Source organism: Hyla sarda, chromosome 3 (genome assembly GCF_029499605.1).
Source record: "Hyla sarda isolate aHylSar1 chromosome 3, aHylSar1.hap1, whole genome shotgun sequence".
Classification (NCBI taxonomy): Eukaryota; Metazoa; Chordata; class Amphibia; order Anura; family Hylidae; genus Hyla; species Hyla sarda.
In genome coordinates this window covers 129,968,032-129,974,031 of record NC_079191.1, presented here as the reverse complement: position 1 = coordinate 129,974,031, position 6,000 = coordinate 129,968,032, and the positions used below count along the sequence as shown (strand labels likewise).

General features: G+C 42.5%; 1 protein-coding gene across 1 annotated transcript in view; it reads right to left on the bottom strand.

The window, feature by feature from the left end:
• Nucleotides 1-4,995: 4,995 nt before the first annotated feature.
• Nucleotides 4,996-6,000, bottom strand: part of LOC130361710 (lysosomal amino acid transporter 1 homolog) — a 33,937-nt gene continuing 32,932 nt past the window's right edge. The window contains exon 8 of the transcript XR_008891122.1: nt 4,996-5,531. The gene's annotated coding sequence lies outside the window, so the exon portion shown is untranslated. The remainder of the gene's footprint in view (nt 5,532-6,000) is intronic.

Here is a 6,000-nt window from a genome sequence, read left to right as displayed (position 1 = left end):
ATGCTGGTTTTTCCCCAAATTTTTAATTTTTTTCAAGGGGTAATAGGAGAAAATGACCTCCAAAATTTGTAACCCAATTTTATGGAAATACCCAATGTGTGGATGTCAAGTGCTCTGCTGCATCTACAATGCTCAGAAGAGGAGGAGCGCCAGTGAGCTTTTGGAGACAGAATTTGGTTGGAATAGAAGTCGGGGGCCATGTGCGTTTACAAAGCCCCCCACGTGACCCCATTTTGGAAACTACACCCCTCACAGAATTTATTAAGGGGTGCAGTGAGTATATACACCCCACTGGCATTTGACAGATCTTTGGTACAGTGGGCTGTGCAAATGAAAAATAACATTTTTCATTTTCACGGACCACTGTTCCAAAAATCTGTCAGACACCTGTGGGGCGTAAATGCTCACTGTACCCCTTATCACATTCTGTGAGGGGTGTAGTTTCCAAAATGGGGTCATATTTGTGTGTGTGGGGGGGGGGGGGGAGGGTCCATTGTTCTGGCACTATGGGGGCTTTGTAAACTCACGTGGCCTTCAATTCCGGACAAATTTTCTCTTCAAAATCCCAATGGTGCTCCTCTTCTGAGCATTGTAGTGCACCCGCAGAGCACTTTACATCCACATATGGGGTATTTTCTTACTCAGAAGAAATGGGGTTACAAATTTTGAGGGGCTTCTTTCCTATTTTCCCTTGTGAAATTGAAAAATTTTGGGTAACACCAGCATTTTAGTGAAAACATTTTTTTTTTTCATTTTCCGATCCAACTTTGAAGAATTTTCATTAAACACCTGTGGGGTGTTAAGGCTCACTATACCCCTTGTTACATTCCATGAGGGGTGTAGTTTCCAAAATGGGGTCACATGTGGATATTTCTTTTTTTGCGTTTATGTCAGTACTGCTGTAAAATCAGCCACCCCTGTGCAAATCACCCATTTAGGCTTCAAATGTACATGGCGCTCTCACTCCTGTGCATTGTTGTGCGCCCGCAGAGCATTTTACGCCCACATATGGGGTATTTGCGTACTCCGGAGAAGTGGCGTTACAAATTTTGGGGGTCTTTTTTTCCTTTTAATACTTGTGAAAATAAAAAGTATGGGGCAACACCAGCATGTTATTGTAAAACAAAAAAAACTTACACTAACATGCTGGTGTAGCCCCCAGCTTCTCCTTTTCATAAGGGGGTAAAAGGAGAAAAAGCCCCCCAAAATTTGTAGTACAATTTCTCCCGAGTATGGAAATACCCCATATGTGGCACTAAACTGTTTCCTTGAAATACGACAGGGCTCCGAAGTGAGAGCGCCACGTGCATTTGAGGCCTAAATTAGGGATTGCATAGGGGTGGACATAGGGGTATTCTACGCCAGTGATCCCCAAACAGGGTGCCTCCAGCTGTTGCTAAACTCCCAGCATGCCTGGACAGTCAGTGGCTGTCCAGAAATGCTGGGAGTGGTTTTGCAACAGCTGGAGGCTCCGTTTTGGAAACACTGCCGTACAATAAGTTTTTCACTTTTACTGTTGGGGGGGGGGGGGGGGGAGAGACAGTGTAAGGGGGTGTATGTGTAGTGTTTTACCCTTTATTATGTGTTAGTGTAGTGTTTTTAGGGTACATTCGCACTGGCGGAGGTTTACAGTGGGCTTCCTGCTAGAAATTTGCGCCACGGCAAAAAATTTGCAGCAGCTCATACTTGAAGCAAGAAACTTACTGTAAACCTGCCCGTGTGAATGTACCCTTGGGGAGGGGGGGGGGGGGGGAAACGTCCAGCTGTTTCAAAACTACATCTCCCAGCATGTACTGACAGACCGTGCATGCTGGGAGTTGTAGTTTTGCAACAGCTGGAGGAACACTGGTTGGAAAACCTTCAGTTAGGTTCTGTTACCTAACAGTATTTTCCAACCAGTGTGCCTCAAGCTGTTGCAAAACTACAACTCCCAGCATGTACTGATTCTGGGAGATGTAGTTATGCAACAGCTGGAGGTACGCAACTACAACTCCCAGCATGCCGAGACAGCCGTTTGCTGTTTGGGCATGCTGGGATTTGCAGTTTTGCAACATCTGGAGGGCTACAGTTAGGGACCACTGCACAGTGATCTCCAAACTGTGGACCTCCAGATGTTGCAAAACTACAAATCCCAGCATGCCCAGACAGCAAACAGAAATGCCCAGACATGCAGGCCTCAGAAAATAGGGACCCTGTTGCGAAAAAATTCATGGTGAGGTGGGATGACCAGCGTTATAGCTTTATAAACACTACACTCAGTAAACATAACTTATAGGGAATCTGTCAGCTGCAATTCACATTCCAAACTGCTGACACTCCAAACCGTAAGATATTTGCAGGGTGCCATGTGTCTCTTTGTCCTATCTGTGCATCCATAAAAGAGAAAAATGCTTTTATTCTATGATGCTAAGTGGCAAAGAAGCGTTCCCAGGCTCCTGAGGTGCTCCCTTCCCCATCTTGATTAAAGGGGTATGCCAGGCAAAATATATTATATATTATATCAACTGGCTCCGGAAAGTTAAACAGATTTGTATATTACTTATATTAAAAAATCTTAATCCTTCCAATAGTTATTAGCTTCTGAAGTTTTCTGTCTAACTGCTCAATGATGATGTCACATCCCGGGAGCTGTGCATGATGGGAGAATATCCCCATAGGAACTGCACAGCTCCCGGACGTGAGTCATCAGAGAGCAGTTAGACAGAAAACAACAACTCAACTTCAGAAGCTAATAACTATTGGAAGGATTAAGATTTTTTATCTTTAAATGAAGTAATTTACAAATCTATATTCAAGACGTTCGGCACTGCTTATTTCTGTACCTTCAGTGAACGGATTCTAAGTCGCTATAGCGGTGATGGATATGATGGTGCTCTGACACATGTAAGAAAATAACCTTGGTACACTTGATAGAAGAATGAAAAAGTCGGCACTCACCAGTATTCCAATACAGCAATATTTATTGCACATATTCACAGCCTAGTACATATGCACGGGAGGACAGCAGATGGTACCGGGGGGGGGGGGGGGGGGGTTAATCAGAGAGGCGACACTGGGGTTTTGCACTGGATAGTGCTTCAACGGGCCTCAACGGGCCCGTTGAAGCACTATCCAGTGCGAAACCCCGGTGTTGCCTCTCTGTGATCCCCCCCCCCCCCGGTACCATCTGCTGTCCTCCCGTGTACAAATTTACAAATCTGTTTAACTTTCCGGAGCCAGTTCATATATAAAAATATAGTTTTGGCCTGGAATACCCCTTTAAAGTCAAAAGTCCAAATTTCACCCCTGTGCACAGTTTAGGAACAAGATTTGGGAACAGGGCTAATCAGAGTCTTGACTCAATAAAACAGGGACATGGATGGGAAAGAGAGGAGGAGTTCCAGCTTGCAGCACCCCAGGGGCATTCAAACGCCTCTGACACTTAAAGGGGTACTCCGGTGCTCCAGCATTCTGTATATTTTGTTCAGAACGTCATGTTCCTGCGGTAACGGATGTGATGTCATGACCACACCCCCTCATGACATCATGCCACACCCCATCCATTCATGTCTATGGGAGGGGCATGTCAGCCAACACGCCCCCCCATAGACATGCATGGAGGAGGCGTGGTGTGATGTCACAAGAGGGCATGGCCATGGCATCACATAGGGGATAAGATGTCTAGCAGCAGAGAACTCCTTTAACAGCAGAGAATTCTATATATATTTTTTTTTTTTTTTACATTATGGAAACACAGACATCTATATAAAGAAAAAAAGGTAGTGTGTCGCCTAAGGGTATGTTCACACTGAGGAATTGGGGCAGAAATCGAGCAAAAATTTTCGGCCTCACAATATAGTTAGTTACTTTTCCACAAGAACTCACAGAGATTTTGTGCGGAATTTCGCACGGAACTGGCACGGAATTCCACGCCGAAATGCAGGTTTCATGCGGAGGAGGAGTATCAAGTATTTCTATTCATAAAAAAAAAATGTTTTCTTCATGTGGAAATTCCACGCAGATTCCGCATGGAAATGCTTCTGACTCAAAAAAAACAACAACATTGATATCTATGGGAGAAAGACGCTGATTCCGCCTAAAAGAAAGAACATGTTCTTTCTTCAAGCGGAACAGACTTCCTCGTCAGAATTCTGCTTGAGGAAATTCCTCAGTGGGAACTGAGGGGCAGAAATTCTGCACAGCTCTATGGGGATTTTCACTGCTGAATGAATTGGAGAGGAAAAAGCGAGCATAATTACCGTATTTATCGGCACATAACACGCACTGGGGTATAACACGCACCCCCATTTTAACAGAGAAATTTAAGTAAAAAAAATAAAAATACATACAAAAGATAAATGACAGACTAAATGCAATATCATCCCTCTAACTTTGATTTTGCCTGAACTTCAATTTGGTCCCCCCTTCCAGTGCCACATCATTCCTCCCCTTTTATCAGCCCCTGTGCCACATTTACACCCATCCCCCCCCCCCCCCGTCATCATTCCCCCAATGTCTCATCATGCCCTTCCCCCCCGTTTTTGAAAAAAATAAAAAAAAAACTAAGCGGGAGCCGCGCGCTGGTTACTGATTTAAAGTGGCCGCGGCCAGGCTGCTAATCCTTAACAAGCAGACGCTGCTGCGGCCACTTTAAACCAGTGACAAAAAGATTTATCGGCGTATAACACGCAGGCAGACTTTTTGCCTTCAATTTAAGTTTTAAAAGTGTGTGTTATACGCCGATAAATACGGTACTCGTGGAAATTCCTCTCCAATTCCTCAGTGTGAACATACCCTAAAAGTGTCAGCAGTTTAGAACAAGAATTGCCGCTGACAGATTCCCTTCAAGAGTTAACCCTTCAGACAGTCATGTAGCGCATCTGACACTGCAAACATTAATCCAAAAGTGCATTATAAAACCAATTTGTACTTACGCAGATAGCTCTTACAACTACCTGCATGCACAACGACCATCACTTTACATTTAAAAGACAAGACCAAAACACCAGCTTAGTGACCTGAAGAATCTTTAATATCCCACATGTAATTTGAACAAAGCTTTATAGAATCACATTTAGAACTGTAACAAAAATTTTCAGTCATTTCTATTCAAGTGTCAATATTCCGTGGAGCAGTGAAATGTATTCATGTACATTGTACAGCAATCTCACACATCTGAGCAGAAAGGTTCTGTCACACGTCAGTAAACATTCGGCTGTGTGTATCATTCAGTGTAAATGTGCCATTTATAAGATAAAGAACTGATAATGGGTCTGCAACCTGCGGCTTTATGTCTAGTATTACACTACAAGTTCCAGCATGCAATGAAAGCTGTAGTCAAGGTATGCTGGAAAGCAGTGATCAACAATGTAAACATGTTATGGCAATTTATGCTTCGAAAGTACACGGCTATGTTCAGACTATATTTGATGCCAATTTTTTGAGCAAAATACTATAAAGATTTGCTGCCTCTATACATTGCATTATGCTCTATATATTGCATTTTGTCAGGTGTTTTTCCTCATTATCTTCCTATGGATAAAAATACTTGCCTGAAAAAAAAATAAAAAAAAATCATAGAAACTAGAATTACTAGAGTTTGTGTGCACAGTAAACAGTTATTGCCTGCTCAAACATTTACGGAATATCTACAGTTTACGATACTACTAGTTTACTAAACTACTGTTTACGCAGCTCCCGTTAACATCTATGGGAGATATGTAAACTTAGTAAAAACAGCTAGTTTGGATGTTTTTTTATTGGAATCCCAACTACCTCAACCAGGCTGGACAGGGCAGGGTGTCCTCTTTTAAAAATAGGGGCAAGTCCTGTGGATATTCAGTAAGTGTTTGAGACGATAATACCCTATTAAATAAATCATCTTGAATGAGGTAAGACACAAATATATATTCTATTTCATAAAACAAAAAACCTCTAGGATGCACCTGAGATGTACATGCAAATAAGTCATTACGAAAAAAAAAAAAAAAAATATATATATATATAATATATATATATATA